We start from the raw sequence: 15,669 nt of genomic DNA, 5'->3' as shown, positions 1-15,669 counted from the left end.
GTTCACATCACAAAAGCCTGATAGTGTTTTAGAAACTATACTCACTGATATAAGTAGATTTTACTTTGGTTAAATCATGGTTTTCAAGCTCTTTATTTAGCAATGGATTTTTTTCTATGTGAAATTTTCTGATTATATATATGTATATAATTTATATATTATATAAATAAAATAGACAAAATAGGTAAAACCACAATGAATCTGATTGAAGAATAAGTGGAGGGCCCAGAGCCCTACCAGCTTGGCCTCCTTGGTCTTCTGAGATATTTTCATGTCATTTAAGGATTTCAGGGACACAGAATGGAAATCACTACCCTAGAAAACAGGTATGTGCCTAAAAGATTATGTGTAAGTGGAATCTTTGCAGATGAAGTAACATCCCATTTGCCCATAGGTATCTTCTGTGCATTTAGCTAAGGCAGAACAACTGTAAGCAGACCACATGCACCAAGTATTTTAGAGAGGCTTCGGTGTTGCATTTCTAATGAAGTTATATAGCTGCAGCCCCTTGAGAAGCACAGGTGGTGGCTAGGCCAGGCTGCTTATGATTATCAGATGGCTGGGAATAGTCCATGATGAAGCTCATTGTGAAGGGGGTTAGCACCCCGACTGAAAGACAAAGACAAGCTGAACATAACTCCAGGTACCAAGCTAGTGGTTGCTCCAAGAAATCCCAAGGAGACTTACCTTGGTTTATAAATAACATGGAAAGACTTCAGGTTACCACCATGCCATCAAAGTTCACTTTCTAACATGAGGTCCAGTGATCTGCTGTCTTACTACTGACTGCTTCTCTGGCTCCTTCAATGACCCTGGAATAGCACACACCCTGCAGGCAGGCAATGGCATCCTTCAACCCCATGAATTGCTGGGGCCTCCCAGGTCAGCTGGCCTCCTTGTCCTTGCTCATCATTCTATTTGTATGTGGAAATTGGGATTTCATGAATGACCTGGGATAAGGCATGAGGAGGAGATTCACAAAAAAGTGGTAGGATTATATAAGGTAGAGGTTGAAGAAAGCATTTGGTTCTAGGTGGGGACTAGTGAGTAATGAGATTTAAAAATTTTAAATCTACAAGATTTTCTTAATGAAAACCACCTAAGGAGACTTTATGGCTAATTTAATTGTTGCTTGTTGCTCTAGGGAAGTCTTTGAACACCTTGGGTTGTCAATGATCACGTCTGTACAATAGGCTACTGGAAATGTGTTAACCTGCAGAAGATGCTATTTCAAACCCAGCCTCCATGATTTGGGTGGTTGGGTTTTTTGCCCTGAGTCATCTGCTTTTTGGCATAGCCCATCTAATAACTCATAAATGACTTATTCAATGTTTGGTTGGCATTGAGGGTTAAGACTGTGGTTTAAGAATAGACTTTTTCTTTGTGGGAAACTAAAAGGCTGGTGGTGTAATGATCCTGGCTTGGAGCTTCTTTAGCACAGTTAATTAATTCTAACAACAAATATTTACTGAGCACTGGACATACCAGGCTGTAACTGATTGAGATGATCTGATACGGTAATGGCGAGCGGGTTTGAAAAATTAATGATTTTAAAATGTAGTTACCAGCCTAAGATTCTGGAGGCACAATGCCAGGCATTATTTCTACACAAAAACCATTCTTGACTGTGGGAGGGACTTGTCTACAATGTTGGGTTGGCCATTTCCCTTTTTTTCCATAGTTGGGGGAAGAGAGGCATTTCTTGGCCCTATGCCAGAGTTTGTAATGCTCACAGCAGGTTCCAGTATCTCCTGGGTGGGCCTGCATCTTTTGTTACATATCTGTCCCCAAACCTGGACCCCTCCTGCACTCGGACTGGAGAACATTCCCGAGGGCTGTGCAGTGGGGCAGGAAGGCTGGTAGAAGTCCTCTGGTCTAATTTGTTCCGCTTCCCTTCAGCCCCTCAATGCTAATTCATTTGTTTGTATTTTGGGGGAAAAAATCTCTTATTGTTGTCTATCTTTTATTTCCTGGAATTTGACATGAAAGCTGTCATTGTTTTGGTTAGTGGCCTCTAAAGGAATAAACCATCTGAGCCACAAGGACAGCAACAATTCTCCCTGGTATGGGTTTCAAACTGTTTGACTTTTAAGTCTGGGTGTCCATTCTGTTAGAATTGAATGTGCAGTGAATTTGCGGTGGGCATAAGGGGGGTTGTATTTATTTTTAAACTCTTTTTGGCTGTAATGAAAACCAGCTGCCTCTCCAACAAGTGCATTACTTTTCCCATAGAGAGTCTCATAGACAAGCTAAAGCTACAGGGGTTTCATGTGTTTTGACTTTTCCTAATTTAATATACTTGTGTTTCACCCTTTATCTTACTGTCCTTCTGTCCTGGATGGCGGATTGATTGATGCCTTCTTTCTTGACTCCTTCTGAACTAGTGGCACCTATTGGCACATTTAATTTGTGGAGGACAGATCTGGGACCTCTCCATCACTGAATAATGGGGGTGGAAACAGTAGATTCCTGCTTGAGAAGGGTGGTACTGTTCAGTTTGAGTATGGGTGAGACCCACCTTCTCTGCCTGCTGTATATAACTCTAGCTCCAGGTCCAAACTGGGCATATGATTTTGGGTGTCAGGAGAACATTCCTCCACATGTACCATTCCATTAGGCATTTCTAGTCACCCTTTCTCCAGAAAAGTAGCACTGAATTAAAAATCTTACTACAGTTTATGCGCTGATGAGTAGGAGGGCTGGGGGAACAGGAAATGCAGCCCAGCAACGAGCAGGACAGCAGATAAAGTTGGGTCAGCCACCTCTACTGGTTTGGCCACCTGAGAATGTGGAAGAATGATTTACTAGGTGCTTCCTTCACCTTGAGTGGATGATGCAGGTGGATGATGGAATGTACCTCTTTTTTTTTTTTTAAACTGTAACAAAATGCTTTTGGTGGGGATGTTTCCCAGTTATTAAAAATGGGGCAATGAGGTGAGCTATAAATGTAAGTGTCTGTGTAGAAAGATCCAGAAGTAAGGAAGGAAAAGAAAATGGAGTGGACACTGCTGGAGAAAAAGAAAAGATTAAAAGCAAGTCAAGAGATGAGTAAAGAAGGGTTGTTGAGATTGAGTGGAAGAGACAGCAAAAAGGTGAGGAAAATATCAGTAAGGGAGTCAAAGAAAGCACAGGAGTGACTTTGTGCTCTGCCCCTCCCCCTCTAGAAAGAGAGAGAGGGTTGGGTGAGGGGTGACTGGGGAGATTGGATTTATAGGTCAATGGAAGAAACAGCAATAATGAGAATAAGGAGCTCAGGGATTTTTAGGTCATTGGACACCCCTGAAGCTGTGGGTAATGTGCGTTTCAGAAAGATTTGGGCAAATTTCCGCAGAACCAATTCAGAGAACATGATACAGTGTGTCTTGACTATTTATGGAGGGACATGCTCTGTAGGACCAGAGAAATACGTGCAGCTGAGTCTTTACAACTATATCCGGTTTCCATGTAGTTCTCTTTCTTTTCTGGTTCCCATAACACTTGTCTGTGTTCAAATATATTTAGCTTTTGATTATATTCAGCATAGCGAATTGCTTCTATTATTCACTCAGTTTGTTTTAGTATATTTTGTCATTTCTCACAGGACTGAGATTCTTAGGGACAAGGAGAGTGCTTTATTTTTCCTTTGTATCATTCACAGCCTTGTTGAGTGGTGAGCAAATGGTAGGTCCTTGCTTCCTTTGTTTGTTCATTTGTTCCTTCCTTCCCTCCTTCTTCCCTTTCTCTCTCCCTCTCTTCCTTCCAATATTTACCAAAAACTTACTATGTGCCATGCACTGCTCTAGGCCCTGGGCATGAGCAGTAAGCAAGCAGACAAGGTCTGATGAAGCTTACATTCTAGTAGGGGAGAAAGACAATACAACAAAATGAACACATATGTTTGGAGCCATCTGGAATGATGGTTGCCATCTATGCCTCAGGTCCAGATAAGGTGGCATAAGTTATTGATTTGTTCTACAAATATTTACAGAGTATCTATGATGACATGGCTCTAGCTGATGTTTTAGGTGGTTTCACCTCTTTATCCAGCTAGAATTTATCATTGTTTTGGGACCTAAACTCATTCTGAGTTCAAAAAAATCCAATCCAGTTCTTCTTCAGTGTTGTTACAAGTTGCTCTGTGCCCTATAAACAGACTTTATTTTTCAGAGCAGTGTGAGGTTCACAGCAGAATCGAACAGAATGTACAGAGATTTCCCATATATCCCTTGCCCTGACCTGCACACAACCTCCACTGTTATCGATATCCTGCACCAGAGTGGTGCATTTGTTACAATCAATGAACTTATATTGACATGTTATTATCGCCCAAAGTCCATAGTTTACATTAGGGTTTATTCTTGGTGTTGTAGATTCTGTGAGTTTTGACAAATGACATGGATTCATCATTATAGTATCATAGAATAGTTTTGTTACCCTAAAAATCCTCTGAATGATTTCAGTTCCACCTATTCATCCCTCCTTCCCTCCCTCCTACTCTCCTACCCCGGGGAAGCATTGATCTTTTTATTGTCTCCGTAGTTTTACCTTTTCCAGAATGTCATATAGTTGGAATCATACAATATGTATCCTTTTCAGTTTGGCTTTTTTTCACTTAGTAATATGAATTTAAGTTTCCTCCATGTGTTTTTATGGCTTTATAACTCATTTCTTTTTAGCACTGAATAATATTCCTTTGGATGTATCAGGGTTTATTTATCTACTCATGTACTGAAGGACATTTCAATTGCTTCCAACTTTTGGCAATTATGAATAAAGTAGCTTTAAACATCAGTGGGCATGTTTTGTGTAGACATTAGTTTTCAGCTCCTTTGGGTAAGTACCAAGGAGCACAATTGCTGGACCATAGGTATGGTAAGAGTATGTTTAATTTTGTAAGAAACTGCCAGGGGTAGGGAGTGGGAAATTGGATGAAGGTGGACAAAACGTACAAACTTGCAGTTGTAAGATAAATAAACATGAGGAATATAATATACAGCATGACATTATAGTTAACACTGCTGTATGGTGTATTAGAAGGTTGCTAAGAGAGTAGATTTTAAAAGTTCTTATCACAAGGGAAAAAACCGTTTTTTCCTTGTATCTGTATGTGATGATGGATGTTAACTAAATTTATTGTGGTACTCATATATTGTAAAATATATGTAAGCCATTATGCTGTACATCTAAACTTATACAGTGTTGTAGGTCAATTATATCTCCATAAAACTGAAAGAAAAAAAAGAAACTGCCAAACTATTTTCCAAAGTGGTCATACCATTTGACATTCCTACCAGCAATGAGTGAGAGTTCCTATTGCCCCATATCCTCACCAGCATTTGGTGTTATCTGTGTTTTGGATTTTGGTCATTTTAATAGATATGTAGTGGTATCTACTTGTATTTTCAATTCCCTAATGCCATGCTTATTTTCCATCTGCATATCTTCCTTGATGAGGTGTCTGCTCAGGTCTTTTGCCCATTTTTTCATCAGGTTGTTCATTTTCCTATTGTTGAGTTTTAAGAGTTCATTGTATATTTTAGATAACAGTCCTTTATCAGACATGACTTTTGCAAAGATTTTTTTCCCAGTCTGTGTCTTGTTTTCTCATTCTCTTAACAGTGTCTTTCATAAGGAGAAATTTTTAATTGTAATGATGCTCAGCTTATCAGTTCTCTTTTTCATGGATTGTGCCTTTGGTACTCTATCTAAAAATCCTCCCTCAATCCAAGGTCCCCTAGATATTTTCCTGTGTTATCTTCTAGGAGTGTTGTTGTTTTGCATTTATTCAGTGCTTGAAAAACTTTATATGGCATCTGAAACTTTCCGCTAACTTTTCCCAATGTCTCCCACTCCTTATCTCTTCTTTAATATCCCTTCACTTGAGTAAAAAACAGATATCACAACTCCCAGTAGACTCAAATCTTATGCACAACAGATGTAAAGGGAGATTATTTAACTTCTAATTAAGTCTGCCAGAAGATCCTGGGAGATCCAGGCCAACAGGCCAGTCCTCGTTTTCTTGATTGTTTTGTTCAGAGATGCATATCTTCTCTCAAATGTCCTCAGCTATCTTATAATACTGTGCCTACTGTCCATGCCTCTCCCTCCAATATCTTACCCTTGGCTTCTCTCCAATTCTGTTTGAGTCAAGAATAAACTGATATAGAATTGGCTTTTGGACTCTTTTGATCAAGGCTTCTTTCTGTTGACAAAGTTCTGGAGACCACAACCGTTCAGCTAACTGGTATATTATGTTGCAGGGAAAAATTCTGATGCTGACAGCAGCAGTTCCATGAAAATCCCCAGCCCACTTGCACCTACACTAAGGTTATGGGCTGTGCCCAAGTGACTTCAACATCATTTTGATCTAGTTTATATCTAGGACTGATTGCCAATTGTTTCAAAATCCTGTGCTGACTTTATAACCCCCCTAAATTTGGCTTTCATTCCCAGTTGCCTTTATTTTTGGCTTTGCTTTTGTTACATGCTGTGCATAAACCGTTTTCTAGAATTCCAGAGGTTGAACTTCACCTCTTGTGGGTAAGTTGCCCGTTATGCACCATGACCTTGAGGAACCAGAAACCCAGAAGTGTAATCATGGAAAACTTCTGAAGAACTGGATATTCATCCTCCTGAAGCAAAGTTCAAGACTGGTTCAGAGATCTGAAAACTGTTTCACTTGGCCAAGATGGGGTGAACAAAACACTTTGGGGGAGTATTGTCCTGCCAGCAAGCTTATGGGGAAGGGGCTATAAATAAAATTGTCCAGTATTATTAGAAAGGATTGTTAAAAAAATGAAGTGCATATGATTTATTGGTAAGCAGATAGATAGGAATAAGAGGAGAGATGGAGGATAGAGCATAATGGAAGTTACTCAACAAAAAACATTTGAGCAGGTAAAAGAACCATCCATAGAGGATGGAGGAGGAATGAGGCTGGAGGGGAGCAAATGTGTGTCAGAGAAGGTCTTCCAGACCTGCCCCTGGGGTCAGCCAGTAGACCAATGCCACCATAGCACCAGAGAGCTTAAGGTTTTACTTCAAAGATTCTGACTGAGTGAGTTTGGGTTAGGACCCAGGACTCTGTTTTCAAAAACAGTGTCCTCCACCCCAATTCCCAGGTGAGGCTGATTAACATTTAGATTTATGAAGTCATTAGTTTAGACAAGGGGTAGGGAAACTGTAGCACCTGGGCCAAACCCAACCTGCAACAGCCCTGTTTAACAGGCTAGAGCTAAGAATGATTTTTATATTTTTAAAGCATCATTAAAAAAAAAAGCGAAAAGAATATATGACAAAGATGTAACTGTGCTGCAGAGCCTAAAATACTTTCTGGCCCTTTAAGGAAAATGTTTGCCTAACTATGGGTTAGTAAGGAATAAATAAATATGATGTTACAACTAGTGAAGAAGTAATGATATCTGCAAAACTTCTACAATGGGTCACTTTCCCTACAGGAAAGGGAATGTTTGCTTTGGGTGTGGTTCTTACTGGATTGGGATGCACTAACATTTTTTTTTTTTAAAGATTTTATTTATTTGACAGAGAGAGACACAGCGAGAGAGGGAACACAAGCAGGGGGAGTGGGAGAGGGAGAAGCAGGCTCCCTGCTGAGCAGGGAGCCCGATGCGGGGCTCGACCCCAGGACCCTGGGATCATGACCGGAGCCGAAGGCAGATGCTTAACGACTGAGCCACCCAGGCGCTCCAGATGCACTAATATTTTTTAAAGTCCTACTTTGTGTCGGGTGTTATTAGGTGTGTTATATTTGTACCAACACATTACGGTTATGGATAAGGAAGAGACCAAATGGGCTGCCCATTAAGGGGGTACTTAAAATTATTTCAACTCCTCCTTTCTTTACCTGGGGAAGCAGAGAGCAGAGCAGACCTTGGAAGCTCAGGGAACACATTCCCAGTTATACAAATATAAGGCACTTAAATAAGCCTGCTTTGTAATGAGATAAGGATGTGACTACACTTTTTGAAAAATGTCTTTGCAAATGCTGTCTTACCTCTCGGTATACATATTTGCCCAGTAGGGAGAAAGGAAGAACAGAATGGGGGGAGGTATATGAAGAAAGTGGATCTCTTTGGAAAACTATCTAATCCCAGGGCTTTCTTGAAAAGGAAGGGCCCAGCCCCCAGCTAGACCAGTCACCTAAACTCAAGGCAAAGGCTCAGGCTTGTGGGCAAGCATTGTTTTTTGTGTGATATGTACCCCTTGCACCTCCTAATCCTGTCTATGGATTGAAAATTGGGGAGCTATGGCTGAGGATGGAGTGTGAACAAAAGGCTATAACAGTGGTGCCTATGTGGTGTTCCCTAGGTAATGTTGACTGAGAAATCCATCTTGGCTCTAGGAGCAAGCACAGACTGTTGATCTGTTTAGGGTGAGTCATCAGAACAACATCCTGTGAAAGAGATGAGCCATTTGGTTGAGGACAGGGTACCTTTGGATTGAGTGAAGCTTGGAGTTCCTGGAAAACTCATGGACAAAATAACTGTAAGAGAGAGACACCAGGCTTTCTGCCAATATGCCACAGGGCTTGAACAATTTACCAAAAACCCACAAAGCAAGATATTTACTTTTTTACATTGAGTTTGTATAGATTAATTGCACACATTAATTCATTTATTCCTGTACAAATGTAGAAATGGAGTCTTAAAGGAGTGAAGTAACTGGCCCAAGTCAAACATGGAGTGGGGGATTCAGAACCCCAACCCAGTCCTGTGTGATTCCAAAGCTACTTTCTTTCCACGTGACTCCACTGCTTCTGTCAGAGTCATGGATTATTAAGGAGGTCCTACAGAGAACAAATCATTTTCAAACACGAAAACTGAACTCAGAGAAGTGAAGCAACTTGTTCAAGGTCACTCAACTAATTACTAGAATTCCTATAGACCTGCTTCCAGAATAGGGAGATCTGAGTTGTCATAAACTTCTAAGAACTTCTTATCAAAGGAATTGAGAATGTCAAATGGAGTGTGTTGAAACCCGTAGGGACAAAGGAGCATTGAGGGGAAAGGGAGCTTTGCAGAATGAGCACATTTCACTTTTCTTAATGACCTGCCAGCTGATGCCCACTTTGAAAGGGCTTTTAGAAAGCAGGAAGGTCTGAGCGGCTTTTGGCAGTTTTCCTCCAGAGAGTACCTATTTATTTATTTATGAGATCTTTAAACATTAACTTGGCTAGTCTAAAGCAATCACTCCAAAATTTGGAGTTCATGGACATAGGCCAGATATAGGAAAAGTCCTCTCCACCCAACTCAGTACCCTGAGAATGCATGAGTCTAGGTTGATGCCCAGCCATTGGGGGCACCTGTGTCCTGGCTACCCTGACTTCTCAAATGGCTCAGCTACTAATGGCAGTGGAAGAGATGCCCAAGAAGGGGCTTAAAATCAATCAAATTTTCAAGTTCATGTCCCACTGCTCCATCTGAGAAGTTGCCATGGCCCAGAGAAGAGCCCAAAGCCTAAGATCTGCTCTGCAAACCAGTGAGTTTCCAGAGCACTGTGGGAATAGCCCAGGCTTTCTTACCTGAGCAGCTTCCTGATGTGTATCATAGAGAATCCCTGTTAAAGTTCAGTTTCTGAGGATGGTATGAAGCAGTGCCTGGCCCAAAGATGGCAGAATGCCTGGATAAGTTGTGAAATGTCCTTTGATGATGGTTAAGTGCGGAATCTAATCACTTCTCTGGGGTGGTTTAGGCAAGGCCCTTCATGGAGGTGGGAAAAGGTTGGGAGACCTCTTGAATCTCTTGTCTTTGAAAGCTTACAATTTTACCTGTAAGAGCTAACTGAGCTGAAGAGTCCTTTAAAGATGACAGGAATTGAATTAGTAAGGGCATCCAGCCGAGATGGGGGCAGTTAGCCTGGGATCTGGTCCTCAGATTATTCAGAGAGTTGGCCCTGTTTCCAGTTTCACCTTCCTGGCTTAGTCAGTATGAACATGAGTTAGAGGTACAGACAGACAGACTGGACACTTTTTGCCTTCTCTTCTAGTGTGGCCCATGTTTGTAGTCAGAAAAGACAAGCAGCACAGGCCTAGCCTATTCGTCCACGAAGGGATGGATATTTCTCTGCAGGTCTTCTGGTAAAATACTCAAAGAAGTTGAGAACTATGCAGAATCTTTAAAGAATTTCTTGCTTGAAGCCATTGTTTTCAGGAGCAGAAAATAAAGCACAGAGAGATGTGAGTGATTAACTTGAGGCCCACACCAAATGGTAGGGGGCAAGGTTGAACTGGACCCCTGGGCTTAAGATTCTCAGAAAAGAATCAGAAAAGAGAAGAAAGCCAATTTTCTCTTTTCAGTTTTCTCAAATGTAAAATAAGAGAGTCAGAAAGAGAGTTTACCTCTCAAGTCCCAACCATCTCTAACATTCCCTGCTAAGTGGTTTCACTATAGGAAAACTTTGACTGAGAATGGGTCCCTGAGAGGCAGTTGTGGATAGTTCTGTGACATTAAACATTTTATTTTATACAATAATGTATTTATTCAAAAAGGGTATCACTGATTCCTGGTAGGTTTACGACCTGCTGTACTGTCTCCTACTGCCTCTCTGAAATAGGGATATCATATTAAAATCCACAGTCCGGAGCAAAAGGTGGGAGGAGCCTCATTCACTGATCCATTAAAAAAATTTTATTGAGTAGCCATTGGGTATAACAGAGAACACAGCTGATAAATCCTCATGGTGTTATAGAACCAGATATTTGTGCAGAACATATATGGACTTGGTTCTCTTGCTCTGTCTCTTTCCTCGGTTGGTGAGAAACAGAAACACAGAAAAGGCATTTTTAGGGAGGTGGAGAGAGAGGGCAGGGAAGTGGAGGGAAAAGAGAATGAGGTATATAAGAAGGAGAAAGGGAGAGAATATCTCCCAAATGATGTTTGCAAGAAGGAAATATTTGGCTACTTCTTCTTCTTTTTAAAAATTAATTGTGGTTAGCTGAACTGTATCAAACTCCTTTAACTCTCTCAAATGCAGACTTTTCCACTTCCCAGTAAACTTGAGTTGCTATGGTGAGAGAGTGGCCTGGGACAAGTCAAATGTAAAACATTGGAAATAACACCCCAACACCGTGCAACGTATCAAATAATTAGAATGACCCACCACGTGTTTCCCATTCCTTGCTACAGATTCGATTACCTTATGATTTATCACCTGTTTTTCTAAGAAAAGCTTGAGCCCTTGTTCTCAGCTTCTCTTTTTTGAATGTGTTAAGAACGATTGTGGGCACAGAAGGTAAGGAAATAGACACATGTATAAATTCATTGTTTTTCCTTCAGGAACCTTTCTTAGACCCTCTGGCCTTGTGGTATCTGTTCCCTCCTACCACTCTCCCTGTTTCCACCACTAATGTAACACAATTCACTTCTAGTACCTCTCAGGGATTAGTAGAACTAACTTGTAAAATGTTGCTCTGAAGTCCACACCAAAACAATTCACTCTGTTTACATGGCACTCCAGGCTTCACAAAGCACCTTCACATTTCATTTCATCCCATCTTCCCAACAGCACTGAGCAGCAGAAATAGCCAACATGACCCTATTTCTTACCTGCAGGAATGGGGAGGGGGGCTGAGGGAGAGGTTAACGGCCTGCCGACGGTCACTCACACAGAAGTGGGTTCAAGCTGGAGTGTTCTGTATTCATGTCCATGGCTCAGCAGTTCTCTTCCCAGTTCTGCTGTGTTGTCAATGATTTGTGAACTTAGAGGGCACAGGGCAATGAGCATTTGACCATGAATCAGAAAAGAAATGAAAAGAAAGTCTACTTTTTCTCCTTGTCAGTTTTCTCAACTGTAAAATAAAGTCAGAGAGTTTGCCTCTCAAGTCCCAACCATTTCTAATATAGAAAAACATTGACTGGGTCTAGGTTCCTGGGAGGCAATTGAGGATAGTTCTATAACATTGGATATTTTATATAGTAATGTATTTATTTAAAAAAGTGTTACTTATTCCTGTGCATACAAGATCATTCTTAACATTAATGTTAGCAATATTAACATTGTTGCTAACAGTTATAAGGAAGAATCCTGTTAAGGCCAATGGAGATTAAGGCTCTTGATTAACTTTTCAGATCAAAAATTTGATTTCATAAAAAGCTTTTGCACAGTGAAGGAAATAATCAACAAAACTAAAAGGCAACCTATAGAATGGGGGAAGATATTTGCAAATGACATATCTGATAAAGAGTTCATATCAAAATATATAAAGAACTGATAAAACTCTACACCCCCAAAATGAATAACCCAATTGAAAATGGTCAGATGACATGAACAGACATTTTTCCAAAGAAGATCTACAGATGGACAATAGACACATGAAAAGATGCTCAACATCACTCATCATCAAGGAAATATAAATCAAAACTACAATGAGGTATCACCTCACACCTGTCAGAATGGCTAAAATCAGCAACATGAGAAACAACAGGTGTTGATGAGGATGTGGAGAAAAGCCAACACTTTTGTGCTGTTGGTGGGAATGCAAACTGGTGTAGCCACTCTGGAAGACAGTATGAAGTCTCCTCAAAAAATAAAAAAATAGAACCGCCCTATGATCCAGCAATTGCACAACTAGGTATTTACCTAAAGAATACAAAAATACTAATTCAAAAGGACACATGCACCCCGATGTTTATAGCAGCATTATCTGCCAAATTATGGAAGCAGCCCAAGTATTCATTGACTGACAAATGGATAAGAAAGATGTGATATATATATAGTGGAATATTACTCAGCCATCAAAAGAATGAAATCTTGCCATTTTCAAAGACATGGATGGAGCTGGAGAGTATTATGCTCAGTGAAATAAGTTGGTCAGAGAAAGACAAATACCATGTGATTTCACTCATATGTGGAGTTTAAGAAACAAAACAAGTGAGCAAAGGGAAAAGAAGAGAGAGAGACAAACCAAAAAACAGACTCTTAACTATAGAGAACAAACTGATGGTTCCCAGAAGAGAGGTAGGTGGAGGGATGGGTTAAATAGGTGATGGGGATTAAGTGTGATGAGCACTGGGCGATGTGTGGAATTGTTGAATCACTATGTTGTACACCTGAAATTAATATTACACTAACTGGAATTTAAATAAAAAAAAAGAAAAAAATATTTGATTTCAGTGGTTTACCCAGAGGTGCTCAAACAGAATGATGATGATCAGTCAGGATTTAACCAGACCAACAATAACAATACAGTAACCAATAATAAAAATTGCTAGCATTTATTGGGCACAAAATAGAAAGTATATTTTCTGGATTATTCTATTTTGATCTCCCCCAACAGCCCATGAGGTAGGTACTCTTGTTATCCCCTTGTCAGTGAGGAGCTGAGACCAAAGATGCTAAATGATTTGTTCTGTATCTTCCAACCATTAAAGGTTAAACCCAGGATTGAAACTCAGGCAGTCTGTCTACAGAATTGGCTCTTTTACCAATTAAAATTTTAAATTTACAGCAGGGGAGGTTCTGGTTAGGGAGCCAAGAGAGGGCACTCATCTTTGCAAGGCCCGCCACTGAGGACACTGAAGGACAGTTTCCATTTTCCTTGGAGATCTTAATTAGACCAAAGGTTACTGGCTGTCTTGGAGGGATGCTTCAATCCTACAATACTGATGATCTAGAAACAGAGCCCTGGGTAGTGGTGGAGACACTCAGAGTTTCATTGCTTGGCTTTCAGTTTCCTGACTCCCGTGGAACCCCCCCTCCCCCCCCCACTCTGTTATGACAACACAACATTACCTCAGATTCATTGCAATTCATCAGATTCATTCAATGCAATTCATCAATGCATTCATTGCATTCTCATAAACCACATTCTAACTTGTTTTCCTGGGGAGGTACCTTGGGGTCACTCTGGACTTGGGGGAGACTCTGGTGTCCTTAATTAAATTTGTGAAGCATCCTGTTCTCCTTGACGGAAAATGGGGAGAAGCCCTACTCCCATCAACAGCACATTTACAACCATCTCCTAAGTGGTTTATTTCTGCAGATGGAGAATCTCAGTCATTTTATGTTCTTATTGTTTTCAATTTACTGACCAAATTCTGGGACTGGGCCCAATTTGGGGTTTGTAACCTTTTGTGTGTTATTATAGAGAAAAGTAGGGCATAATTAATGAATTTCTCATTTTTGTCTCTGATTCAGACTGTGGTTTTAAGTAGGACAGTTAGGAGTTATATACTGATGCATGTAGATGTATGTAGTTATATGTACATGTGCACATAACACACTTATTCAGGAATATGCATATTTGGTCTCTAATATACTTTATCTCTAGAGGGAATCTCATTCTGATGTCCTCTTTTATATAGCTTATGTGCTGTGCTGTGATAGACTCATTTCCTACCCTTTCCCTTTTATTTTATTAAATTTTTTGCTTTTGACAGTTCTCCCACATCAAGTATTTTCATAACAGGAATTAGATATAATATAACTTATCTATCTAGTAATTAATGTAATTTAACACCACTTATACAGCATACACTGTATGCTGGACACTCCTCCAAGCATGTTACAAATATTAACCAGTACAACCCTATTTATAACTCTTTAAAGTGGATCCTATTAACTATCCTCATTTTACAGACCAGGAAACTGAGGCAAGTTTTCTTTTCTGCTGGGGAACCGGGTTTGTATGTGGGGAGGTGATGTGCTTTGTTTGAGCGGTTTGTGTTTTGTTTTCCATTCAAAAGAATGATAAAAAGCTATGATATGATCGAAAAAAGAACAGCTATTCTTCTTGAGCAGAAAAGCCAGAATCATCAAAGACTGGATTTACATAATGATGTACTGGTTTTATAGCTAAACACTTAAAGCTATTAAAAACACTTTTATTATTAAAATTCCTGCAGGAAACATAACTTTGTTATTGTGATACTTAAACTCTCTGGCTTCTCACTTCCCCTCCCTTTGAAACAATTATGTGCATAATGTGATTTTTAATAAACTGTGGTTTCTTTGGAATGCTAATATCATGTTCAAGCATCGAAGGATGTCCTTCTTAAGGCTCTTGGCCTCCTTGACTATGCATACAATGTGCTGGTTGCCCAGAAGACTTGGTCTCACTCCTGCAGCAGGCAGGGCTCCGAGGAAGGGTGGCTAACCACAGCTGAACCTTCCTCTGGCTCATCAGGCTTCTGCTTGGGCGATGGAGTCAGTCAAACCTGAGTTCATGAGCCCTGGCTGGCTTCGACCAGGATGGTAGTGGAGAGGGGCTGAAACATGAGTGGATTCAGGATATGTTCTGGAGCTAAAATGGATAGGAGTTGGTGACTGACTGGTCATGGGGGTGAGGAAGAGGAATCTGTTGAATTGGAATTATCTGGTTGTTTGCCTCTAACCTCCCTGGGTTCAGGGACATTTGTATTCTTGGTGCTTACTGTTGTATTGGCACCTGGTAAGCAACCAAAAAATATTTATTGAATATATGAATGAATGAGTGATGAGTGAAGACAGTGTGATCCAGTGGAAGTTCTGCGATTTACCCAAGGTCACATAACTATTTAATGGCAGAACTAACCATGGAATCTAGGTAACCAGGCTGTGTATGACAGAACCTTTGACTTTATGTCCTATGTGTGGTCTCTCTCTTTTCCCCAACTCTTTGAAGGCAGACCTTGTGTAAAAATCAATATAACTAACGTTTTTATCTGGCAGTGGAAAGCTGAATCAAGCATGGAT

This window comes from Neomonachus schauinslandi, chromosome 11 (assembly GCF_002201575.2).
Source record: "Neomonachus schauinslandi chromosome 11, ASM220157v2, whole genome shotgun sequence".
In the NCBI taxonomy this organism is placed as follows: Eukaryota; Metazoa; Chordata; class Mammalia; order Carnivora; family Phocidae; genus Neomonachus; species Neomonachus schauinslandi.
The sequence above is the reverse complement of the archived record's forward strand: the minus strand, read 5'-3'. Positions refer to the sequence as shown.